This window comes from Bos taurus, chromosome 15, assembly GCF_002263795.3.
Source record: "Bos taurus isolate L1 Dominette 01449 registration number 42190680 breed Hereford chromosome 15, ARS-UCD2.0, whole genome shotgun sequence".
Classification (NCBI taxonomy): domain Eukaryota; kingdom Metazoa; phylum Chordata; class Mammalia; order Artiodactyla; family Bovidae; genus Bos; species Bos taurus.
The window spans coordinates 8,667,041-8,679,799 of NC_037342.1; the positions used below are offsets into that span (position 1 = coordinate 8,667,041).

Here is a 12,759-nt window from a genome sequence, read left to right on the forward strand (position 1 = left end):
TATAATCAATCTGATTTTGGTATTGATCATCTGGTAATGTCAATGTGTAGAGTCTTCTGTGTTGTTGGAAGAGGGTGTTTGCTATGACCAGTGCATTCTCTTGGAAAAACTCTATTAGCCTTTGCCCTTCTTCATTCTGTACTCCAAGGCCAAATTTGCCTGTTACTCTAGGTGTTTCTTGACTTCCTACTTTTGCATTCCAGTCCCTTATAATGAAGGAAAAAGATTTTCACATATTTTTTGGGTGTTAGTTCTAGAAGATCTTGTAGGTATTCATAGAACCATTCAACTTCAGCTTCTTCAGCATTACTGGTCGGGGTATAGGCTTGGATCACCGTGATATTAAATGGTTTGCCTTGGAAACGAACAGAGATCATCCTGTCATTTTTGAGGTTGCATCCAAGTACTGCATTTCACACTCTTTTGTTGACTACAATAGCTACTCCATTTCTTCTAAGGCATTCTTGTTCACAGTAGTAGATATATAGGTCATCTGAGTTAAATTTACCCATTCCAGTACATTTAGGTTTGCTGCTTCCTAAAGTGTCAAAATTCACTCTTGCCATCTCCTGTTTGACCACTTCGAATTTGCCTTGATTCATGGACCTAACATTCCAGGTTCCTATGCAATATTGGTCTTTACAGCATCAGACCTTGCTTCCATCACCAGTCATATCCACAGCTTTGGCTCTGTCTCTTCATTCTTCCGGAGTTATTTCTCCATTGATCTCCAGTAGCATATTGGGCACCTACTGACCTGGGGAGTTCATCTTTCAGTGTCCTATCTTTTTGCCTTTTCATACTGTTCATGGGGTTCTCACAGCAAGAATAGTGAAGTGGTTTACCATTTTATTCTCCAGGGACCTCATTTTGTCAGACCTCTCCACCATGATGCATTGGTCTTGGATGGCCCTACATGGCATGGCTCATAGTTTCATTGAGTTAGACAAGGCTGTGGTCCATGTGATCATTTCGGTTAGTTTTCTGTGGTTGTGGTTTTCAGTCTGTCTGCCCTCTGATGGCGAAGGATAAGAGGCTGATGGAAGCTTCCTGATGGGAGAGACTGACTGAGGGGGAAACTGGATCTTGTTCTGATGTGCGGGGCCATGCTCAGTAAGACTTGTCTTAGGCAGTTGCAAGAGTAGATCTGAACCCACCTACTAGAGTCTTAAAAGTCTATATAGACTTAACAGGTTTTAGTCACATATTCAGTCCAGATAGTCTCAACCACACATTGGTCTCTCAGGGCTTCAGTTTTGAAAAAGGTTCCCACTGTGGGGACAGAGGGGAGAACATATATTCCAAGGACAGGGGAGGTTGTGAGGAGCCTCTGACTGTCTGGGTCCAGCTCGATGATCAACCTGTGGTCATGTGCTTTCATTGACCTCTGAAGGCATTGTCTTCAAGCTGTTTCTGCTCCCATACAAGGGTGCAACCACAAGAGTTGAGAAGGACAAGTCTCAAGCAGTTTATGAAGAACCTGTAAAGAGTTTTGGGTTCCTCTCCTCCTAACCAGACTGTGCTCTAAGCACTGGAATGAGAGTTAGCAAATTGAGGAGTAGGTTGGAATTTGCTTAGTAGAGATTATATTTGTTCTCTTCTTAGTTTTCTCAAATTTCAAATGAATGGATAGATGCAGATAATCTCCAAGGCTTCTGTTAACCCAAACAGTAGATAAACCTGTAAAAATCTTAGGAGTCCAAAAATGATCTTCAGTTTTACTGTTGATGGACCAATAAGCATCTCTGAAATGTTTCATTGAAAATAGGTCTTTAGTTGCAGCCTGTGAAGAAAATAATTTCAAACTCATACAAACATTTGTTGGAGTTTTATTAATACATATATATCAAAACAACCAGTTCATATGCACTTTAAGAATAAATGATGACATATCTGGGATTTCCCTGGCAGTCAAATGGTTAAGAATCTGTGCTCCCAAAGCAGGGGGCACAGGTTCAATCCCTGGTCAGGGAACAAAGATTCTATGCTGCATGGTGCGGCCAAAGAGAAAAAAAGAAAGAAGACAGAAATGACACAACCTTACGGATTTAACTTTTTTAGTTTTATTTCACCAAGGAGACAACGGCAGTTTACTTCTGCAGTTACTTTAGGTAGAAGCCTATCAATAAAATCCTGCGCTTTCCCCAGTGGTTATGCAATCCTAATAATTAAATCTACACATCTGCTACATAACAGCAGATTCAAAGTCTAGCAATTTACATGGAAGAAAACAGATGTCATTCTGGTATAACCTCTTCCCTTTCACCATGAGTGCTGTGAATGCTGCACACCCTGCAGTGATTAATCTATCAAAATACTCTACTCCATTTACTCCATTTTATTGCATCCTGTGTCACAGGAGATAGAGCAGCTGTTTCTAGATAGAAAGCAAAGAAATGGTACAAAAATAAAGCCTTATCTGAGTAGGTGCAGCAAAGAAATGTCCCTGAATTATCAGAAAAGGGAGATCAAGTGCCTACAATGGGATGATTTTCAGAAGCTCCAGTGCAACTACTCTTTCAATCAAGGGCATACGTGGTGGATGATCTGAAATGTATACTACATAGATGCATTTTCCCTTCACAGAAAAATACTGAAGTTCAAAACTCAAGTTCGTGTCCTTTGTTAAACATCTCAAATTGATACAAAGAGTGGGTTCTTTCCTAATTAACTGGTCATGAAATAAAATCCCATCTCAACAGGGAAAAATACAACATGTGAGATCATCCAAATTCTCGAAACTTACGTCAAGTGGTTTAGATAGAAAAAAGTTGGGTTTATTATTCAAGTGAAATTTATTTGGTTATGAAAAGTGTTACAAAAGACAATATTAAAAATCTGTTGGAATGAGTTGTCAAATGGATTTCCATCCATTGCAATGAGATATATGAAGGACAACAGGTGGAGAGATTTTAACAATTATATGTGTTTTAATTGCATTCATAGGAGGAAAAACTATTTCACTTAATGAACAACTCAGATTTTGGCCAGCATAAGGATCCCCTGGAGTGCCAAGGCCCCCAGAGAATCTGATTCAATGAGTCTAACACATAAAGTTCAGGAATCTAAAATTTTAAGAGGCCTGCTGGATAATTCTGATACAGGTTGTCCTACGACTCATAAGAAACAATGTTTAGATAATTGTACAAATATAGGATCTTTGTCAGTGAAAACAGTAAATACCCAATCTATAATAAGAATAAGAGAGAGAATTTTGTGGGGTTTTTTTGTACCAAATTGAGGATGATAGCTTGGTACACACATATTCAAGCAGTATTTGAGTTGTATTCCAGCAGATGATCCTTTGCCTGAAATACTGCAAAATGTTAGTTGCTCAGTCATGTTTGACTCTTTGTGACCCCATGGACTGTAACCACTGTAGAATTCTCCAGGCAAGAATACTGGATTGGATAGCCATTTCCTTCTCCAGAGGATCTTCTCTACCCAGGAATCAAACCTGGGTCTCCCACATTGCAGGCAGATTCCCTGAGCCTACCTAATTTACCTGCTTCCATCTGTGCCTCCCTATAGCCTATTCTTTACATTCTTTTGAGATGTCAATCTGATCATCTTATTCTGCTTGAAACCATTCAGTGGCTTCCCGTCTCATTTAGAGAAAAAGCTCAGTTCTCACCATTATCTGCCAGGCTGTATGACATGGTCCCTTTTTCCCCTCTCACTTTATCTCCTCATCTCTACTTCCCTCCATCCAAACTGGCCTCATTACTGTTCCTGGAACTAATATGACTGAACTGACTATTCCATCTACCTAGAAAACTCTCTCTCCATGTATTTCTATGGCTTTTTCCATAATCTTCTCCACATATTTGTTCAAAAGTGAAACTTCCACAAACCACCCTATTTACCACTATAAGCACCTTCTCCCTGACTTATCCTGTCTCCTTTCCCATTTTATTTTTACATATAGCATGTATCACTTCCTATACTATAAACTTTACTTATTATTTCTTTTTTTTTCTTTTTTTAAATTTTATTTTATTTTTAAACTTTACATAATTGTATTAGTTTTGCCACATATCAAAATGAATCCACCACAGGTATACATGTGTTCCCCATCCTGAACCCTCCTCCCTCCTTCCTCCCCATACCATCCCTCTGGGTCATCCCAGTGCACTAGCCCCAAGCATCCAGTATCGTGCATCGAACCTGGACTGGCATCTCGTTTCATACATGATATTTTACATGTTTCAATGCCACTTCTTTCTTCAAATTGATCATAATACATGATATCCATAAGGGGCTTACAAAGTGCTAAATGTTGTGCTTTACATATACTACCTTGTTTAGTACTTATAAATTATCACGAAAAATTTGTTATAATAATTATCTCTATTTTTCTGGTGAGAAATGATGAATACAGAGGTCAAGTGACTTGTTCAAGGTCACACAGCTATTAGGCTTTGGTTCTGGGACTCAAGAGCAGGGAGTCTTCTCCAGCCTCTGCTTTGAAAATGCCCTGGATAAATAACCACTTGAAGTTACACAAGTAATCAGTGAATTGCTGTATTCAAAATATTGGCCACTTGATGACTTGAAATTACTTTTAAACAGATGTGTGTCAGATGCAGTCAGTCCTTGATTCACTTTTCAGATAATTCTTACCACCCCTTCTATTTCTTCTGTTCCTAAGATTTATCTCTTGAATTGCTAAGTATTTATCTCTATTCTCTACATTTTTGACTGCTAGAGGCTAATCAAGTGTATGCCTTATCTGAGTAAAAATTTTATAAGTATGTGTAATAAACCTATTGGGTCTTTCCAGTTTAGTCCATTTTCTTTTCTTCTATAGAAATAACAGCTTGGCCTCAAATAAACTTTCAAGGAGACCCAGATGGTGAATAGTATCCATTGTTTTAATAGCTCCATTGTTCAATTTTTAGAAGATTTCAGTCTGGTCATTAATGAAAGCCAGGAAATTGCTTTACTGTAGTGAAGTACTGTCAAAAGACCATTTATAAATTGTGAAGATATTAATTTTTTAATTAAATTTAAATATGATAATGAATGAAGAGAAAGGTGCACCAGCTCATGATTATAGGAACTTGTAAAAACACAAAGATGAGAGAAAAAACATGAAGGTTATCAAGGTACTTATAATTTCAATGAACAGGAGCCTCAAGAGCTCAATGTAAAGGGTCAGTGTAAATGATGACCATTATGTCTTAACCTAGTTTCCTTGAGTTATTTTTAATCTTTTGACTTATACTGTGGAGGTGTGTTATCTATCTGAGACCAAATCTTTTACTGAGTTCAAATTCTTATTGAGGTCATCAGTGATTACAGGAGCACTCATAAATAATATTCCCTATATTCTGGGTTAAGATTAGGATTTTGAGAGTCCATTAATAATGGTTATATTTTATATTCACTATAAAATATAGTGGATAGAAGCAAGGTTAGACTGTCCTGAGGAAGACAGAAAAAAAGTGTATGTACTGACTTTGGGGTAACCTGGAGAAAGTTAACTGAAAAACTGGGTAAGAGGCACTGAAAATAACAAATAATTACTGCAAACACTATATACTTATTCTGATATTCAACTTAACTCTTATTTGTGTGATAATACTTTAGTTTTTGAAATTATTTTGGAACTTGAAGTCACTTATGTGAGCATATAATTATACTCTTGGTGTGATCTGATCTGTAAACTTTTTAAGCAGTTGTTTTTTTCTTCAGCAATAATTCAGTATTGTCTGCAAAATGGAACCTTAGTAAATCTCAGAACATGAATTCATAGATAAAACTGGGCCTTAGTAAGAGTTGCATATACTGTGCAGTAGATAATATTATTGTCCACCAGACAGTTATTCACCTTTTTCTCCCTTCTAATATAATCTTAGTTTGGGTTTCCACCTCTTCTATTTTAGGGAAAGCTGACTCCATTCTAGAGGAAGTGCAGTCTTATTACTCTAAGTTATTTAATATATAGACTTCCTTTGAAGACTTGCAGTGATGCAAGGTTAATATATGATTTATTTTGACCAATCAAGTTGTAGAAAAGGCCATTTATTCCATAAGTGTAGGAGAGGCCTTTCTCTTTCTTGTTCAATTAACGAGAAAGCATGAAGTTCTAATAGCCAAAGACGGCCAACTTGAAATCATGAGAAATAATTTTAAGATGAAGCTGACATTGTGGGTAGTTGAATAGAGGGACAGAAAGAACCTGGATCCTTGATAACAGAATTGATTTGATTAAACTGGACAAAAGCACCCATACTTCTGGATTTCTATTAACGTTAGATAATCAATATCCTAAGTGTTTCAACCAGTTTGAAGTTATATTTCATGCTATATGCAGCTTGCCTTAGCTTGGACTGCTATAAAAAAAAACACTGTAGACCAGGTGGCTCAAAGAACAAATATTTATTTCTCAGAGTTCTGGAAGTCTGGGAATTCCAAGATCAAGATGCTGGCAAATTTGGTTCTTTAAAAATAGGGCCCTCTTTCTGGCTTGTGGAAAGCTGCTCTCTTTCCGTATCCTTCCATGGTGGAAGAGGAAGCTCTGGTGTCTTTCTCATCTTACAAAGACACTAATCTCATCATAGGGGATCCAGTCTTTATTATTCAATTAATGACCTCCCAGGGGCCTTACCTACTAACAGCACCATATTGAAGGTTAAAGTTTTAGCATATGAATTTTGGAGAACATTCAGTCTCTCACATTCTTTCCTGGCCCTTCAAAATTTATATCCTTCCCACACACAGGATACTCATTTCATCTCAACACCTTTAAAAGTCTCAATTGGTTCCAGTATCAACTCTTAAGTCCAAAGTCCCAGGTGTAATCCAAATACAGCCATTACCTTGATAACCAAGAAGGTATTGCTTCCAGGACTCCCTCAAATACCAAAGTCTAACTTCCTTATATAAAGTGATGTAGGGTTTGCATATAGCTTGCACTTATATACTTTATTTTATTTTATTTTTTTTTGGAAATGACAAGTTATTTAATTAGGTTCTTTGCAAGAAGTTCAGAACACTACTTTGTAAGGATAAATTCCATTTGTGAGAGCAAACACGGAGCGGAGGTAGCCCTGGAGCTGAGGGACAGCTTTGATTCTTCGCAGAATTTGTGAGTCCACAGCTTTCTGATCAACCTTGCACTGCTCTGTGATCTCGTATTTCTCTCTCTCTGTATCGAAGATCTCGCCCTCCTGGTGTCTGGGTTTACGCAGCTTCTTCTTCTTGAAGTAAGTGTCAGTGAGATGTTCTGGGATTTTCACATCACTGATATCGATTTTGGTGGAGGTGGCAATGACAAATTTCTGGTGTGTTCTACGCAGAGGAACTCGATTGAGGGATAGAGGCCCAGTCACAAGTAGCAAGCCACTGCCCAGCTGCTTCAGGAAAACGACCCTCTTGCCTCTGTGGCACCCAGTGAGGATGATCAGAATGGTCCCAGGAGTGATGATGGCACGCAGCTTCCTCACATGCTTACTGAAGGGTTTTTTTGCCATGACTCAACAGTTTTCGAGGCACATCTTCAGTAGGGTAATACCTAGGCATTTTGCGAAGTTTGACCACTCGGGTACCACCATTCTTGTCTCCACCAACTGGTTTTGTGACAGTAGCAAGAACACGAACCTTCTTTTTCTTTTCGACCTCGGATTTAGCTGCTGAATACTTTCTCTTGTACAAGGCCTTTCTGGAGTACATGGCTGATCGGGAATATCTGCCAATTCCTCTGACCAGGACAGGATTTCGGCTGCAGTGGGGCTTCCCCTTCTTAACTTTCTTCACCTTTTCCACCTTTTTAGCCTTGTTGCCAGCATCAGCCTTCTTGGCTTCAGGTTTTTTCTCCTTAGTATCTGGCTTCTCAGCCTTTTCACCCGCCATCTTGCAAGATGGGAAAGAGCTGCACTTTTATACTTTAAATAATCTCTAGATTACTTGTAATACCTAACACAATGTAAATGCTATGCAGTAACTTGTAAATATAGTATAAGTGATATGTAAATAATTGCTGCCACACAGCAAATTGAATTTTTGGGTTTTGAAGCTTTCTGAAAAAAATTTTTGATTGTTGTTCAGTTCGTTAAATCTGTGGGCACAACCCGTGGATGCCAATGGCTGACTGTATATGTAAATCAGATATGACAGAGACTCCAGGGATGATTCATCCCGAGGGAAATTTCCTCTCCAGTCTATGAAACCAGATAAGTGATGCACTTCCAACATATAGTGCATCCAAAACACAATGATGGGACAGGAATAGAATGCTATGCTATGCTATGCTAAGTCACTTCAGTCATGTCCGACTCTGTGCGACCCCATAGACGGCAGCCCACCAGGCTCCCCCGTCCCTGGGATTCTCCAGGCAAGAACACTGGAGTGGGTTGCCATTTCCTTCTCCAAGGAATAGAATAGGTATCGTTATTTCAGAAGGGAGAAATCAGGAGGAAAGGGATAACATGTCTGAAGTGAGTCAAAAACCTAGCAATGAAAATGCCATTAGATCTTAAGTTTGGGGAATAGTTCTCTTGGGATTAATGCTCTGCCTTAGGGAGCTGTGGAGGGGCAGTCCTGCCCCTGCGTCTCTGCTTGATGGGGGTCATGCCTCCAGGATTCTGCCAGCCTGGGGTCAAGCCTACAGAGCTTCAGGAAGCCCAGCCTCCGCAGCTCCAGGGTGACTGCCCTTTCATGTGTTGAAATTGAGTGATGTTTCTATCCTTAGAAACTCAGGAGAGAGTCCTGATAATTGCTTTTGGGATCTCTTCCTCTGTTTTGAAGAATATTGCTTGTTTGCGGTTGAACTGCTCTCTGATGTGGTCCTGTAGGATCTAAGAAGTCTGACAGTTTTCCTGGTGCTATACACAGAATATTTGTTTCTCCCCAAAATTCATATATTGAGACCTAATAACCCACAATGTGATGGTATTTGGAGGGCAGAAGCTTTGGGAGGTAATTGGGTCATGATGGTGGAGCCCTCGTGATGAGATTAGTGTCCTTATAGGGCCCTCAGAGCTCTCCCTCACCCCTTTTGCCATATGAGGTTACTGTCTATGAATGAGGAAGTGGGCTCTCACCAGACACTGAATCTGCCAGGGACTTGATCTTAGACTTCATGGCCTCTAGAACTATGAGAAATAAATCTGTCTTGTTTATAACACACCCAGTCTATGGTATTCTGTTTTAGCAGCCCAAACTGACTGGGACACTTTTTGTCTTATTTGTATTCCCTTCAGTTCAGATTGGCAGTGTTTCCCTTGGAGTGGCTAATTAAGTCTGTGGTTCATACCCATAACTAAACTTTATATCAAATCATTATTCCGCCACATCCTTGGTATTCTCTGCAATATGGATAGTCTGAGAACTTTTCAAGCCTTTTTGTACTGATTCCTTTGTTCTTAACAATTCCTTATTAAATTCTTCCTCCATTCTCACACTTTACTGTGAGCAGTCAGGAGGAAATAAACTACTCCTTCAAGACTTTGCCTGAAATCTCCTCAGATAATCTGTATTTTTCATCACTCAAAAGTCCTGCCTTCTCTGTCTGATTTAACTTCACTCACTATGACAATCTCTATCTTCATCCACATTGTTGCAGATGCATTATTTTGTTCTTTTTAATGGCTAAGTGATATGCCATTGTATATATGTACCACATCTTCATTTCGCTTATACATAGAATATAAAAAATGGTACAAGTGAAACTTGTTCATAAAACCAAAACAGAGTCACACATATAGAAAACAAACTTATGGTTACCAGGGGGAGAAGCATGGGGAGGGAGATAAGCTGGGAGATTGGGATTGACATACACATACTACTCTGTATAAAATAGATAGCTAAAAAGAACGTACTGTATAGCACAGGGAACTCTCCTCAATATTCTGTAATGACCTATATGGGAAAAGAATCTAAATAAGAATGGATCTATGAAATTGTATAACTGATTCACTTTACTTATAGCAGAATCTAACACAACATTGTAAATCAACTATATTCCAATAAAAATTAATTGAAAAAAATTCTGCCTTCAACAAAACACTGGAACATGAGCACAATTCAGCCATGTCGCTCGCCCCTTCATAATAAGGACTGCCTTTCCTTCATTGTCAAATAGCATGTACCCATTTCCATATGCGACTTCATCAGAATGACATTTTACCATATTTCTCCCAAAATTTTATCATGATTATTTCTGTATTTCTAAGAAGATAGAAGCTTTCACTATAGCTGTGCTCTTTTCTTTCTGAGCTCTCACTAGAACCACCTTTAGCAGTCCTTTCACAGCAATCTCTGCTTTCTCTAGTATGTCTCAAATCTCTCCAGCCCCTACCCACCACCAGTTCTGAAGCCACTTCTACATTTATAGATACTTGTTTCAGCACCACCCCACTTTTTAGTCCCAGTTTCTATCTTAGTCTCCTTGGGCTGCAAGAACAAAATACTATAGACTGAGTGGCTTAAATTGATAGGCGTTTCTTTTCTCATGATTCTGGAAACTGGAAGCCTAAGATCAGGGTGCCAGCAAGGTTGGATTCTGATAGGGCCTTCCTTTTAGCCTTCAGATATCACCTTCCCACTGTGTGCGCACATGGCCTTCCCTCTGTGTGTTCATGTGGGGAGGAGTGAGAGAGAGGGGGGTGTTGGGGGGCTGGTGAGAGACTTTTATAAAGGTACTAATCTCATCAGGGAAGCTCCATCCTCATGACCTCATCTAAACCTAATTACCTCCCAAAGGCCCCATCTCCTAATATCATCATATTGTGGGTTAGGGCTTCAAACATGAATTTTGGGCAGACACTAACGTTCAGTCCATAACACAGCTAAAACATCCTGTTACATAGTAAAACTTATTTCTGAAAGCTGTAATTAATATTTCCCTGGCCAAAAGAGACACATTTATAGTTGATTTGGATTCTTATCCTGCAGTTTATGGTAGCTGAAAGCCTTTGCTCTAGATTTCTGCAAATATTGAGATGCCTAATATCATTGCTTTTCGGCTCAAAAGATTTCTGGTTAAGTAAATGCATAACGTTTATCACATCATATTGATGCACATGTGGAAAGTCATGCCTCTTTGGACTTTCCACAAAAGAATTCATTTATTCCAAGTATTCATGAGCAATGTAGATTTTAGTAAAGCTTTAATAGCAGGGAAGGATAAGGAGGTTACATTACAATAATGCAAACCAGTTTATTACATATTTTATATTTTTTGACAGGTAGTATTTGCTTTTGAGAGATGTATGGTAAATAAGTGCAGGTGTATGGTTTGAGTACATGTGCATATGTGAGTTTGTGTGTGGGTCTGTGTGTGTGAGTATACATGCTTGGTCCAATAGTTACCTATTAGAAAAAAATTGGGCAGATTTTTTTTTTTTCTAATTTTATTTGATTTTTAAACTTTACATAATTGTAAACAAGCTCATATACAGGTCACTAGTAGAGAGCTTGAGTACATGACCTGATTTGGAGGGTGTCAAAGCTTGGAATGCCAAAACAAAATACCACAACCTGGATGGCTTAGACAGCAGATATGTATTTCTTACAGTTCTGAAGGTTGGGAAATCCAAGATCAAGATGGATGCTGCTTTATTTGCTGGCAAGAGCTCTTTCCCTGCCTTTTAAACAGTCACTCTCTCACTCTATTTTCACGTGGTGGACAGAAAGAACTCTACCCTCTCTCTTCTGACAAGGACACTATTCCCTCCCACATCTAAACCCAATCACCTACCAAAGGCCTAAACTCCAAATACCATGGCATTGGAGATTAAGGCTTTAACATATAAATTTGCAGGGGGCACATAAACATTCAATCCATAACAAAGGGCTTATGCTTGGCTTTGAGACTTGGAGTTCCGAAGCCACCCATCTTTCGCCACAACTTGAGATGTCATGGCCATCATCAGGGAGACAGATGGAAGCCCCTCCACACCACCACATTAGTACAAACTGCATTAAAAAGGCTTAGGGAAGTGTTCTGTATGAATACAAAGGAAGGGGACAGGGAATGCAAATTGGAGCAGAATCAGTCCTTCTTTGCAAGGAATGAAGTTTCCTAGATGGTGGAAGGAGCTTTGCATGGTGGTAAGGGGGTGTTAAATGAAGGAAATACTTGGGAGAAAAGCAAAAAATTAGGAGTAGAAAATACTTTGGATCTTTATAAGCTTGCCTAGTGGTTTTGTAGAGAATAAAAGAGCAGAGTGCTACACACTGACGTCTATCCAGCGTTTGCAGAGAGAGAGAGAGAGAGAGAGTAGTGTCCAAATAAGAGTCAGGGTCCAAGAGTTCCAGATGATGAGCAGCAGTAGATGAGCGGTGGTCCATGGCCAACCTGGGAGAAATTCTACCCCAGAGGAGCTTCTGAGTAGACCTTTTGGGAGAACTTAAGGGAAGCCTCACTTTTCAGAGTATTTCAGAAGAGGTTGATCCTTGAAGTGGGAAGTGGGGGTGGAAATGGATATCAATATTTGTGTTATATTTATATATAAACTGGATGTGAACAGGATTCCCTCGAATTTTTATTCCTGAGGGAAAGAGTCTTTGCTATGACACATAAGGTAATTTTTATTGGGATAAACACTCAGAGTCTTTTTTGTACTCTTAAAAGAAAGGAGAGGGGAGGGGGTACTTCAAGTCATTTCAACCTGTAATGCAAGTCCTTTCCTTGGAAAACTGCATGTCTTCACAGGAGATAGTTCATACTCTAGTGTCAGTTGGGCCATGCTGAGAAGCACACTGAGGATCTCTCCACTAGATCAGAGCCTGCAAAAAAAAATTTTTTTTTTT

The 12,759-nt window shown here is 39.2% G+C and overlaps 1 pseudogene; it reads right to left on the reverse strand.

The window, feature by feature from the left end:
* Positions 1–6,945: 6,945 nt before the first annotated feature.
* Positions 6,946–7,880, reverse strand: LOC782668 (60S ribosomal protein L6 pseudogene; annotated as a pseudogene).
* Positions 7,881–12,759: the final 4,879 nt, after the last annotated feature.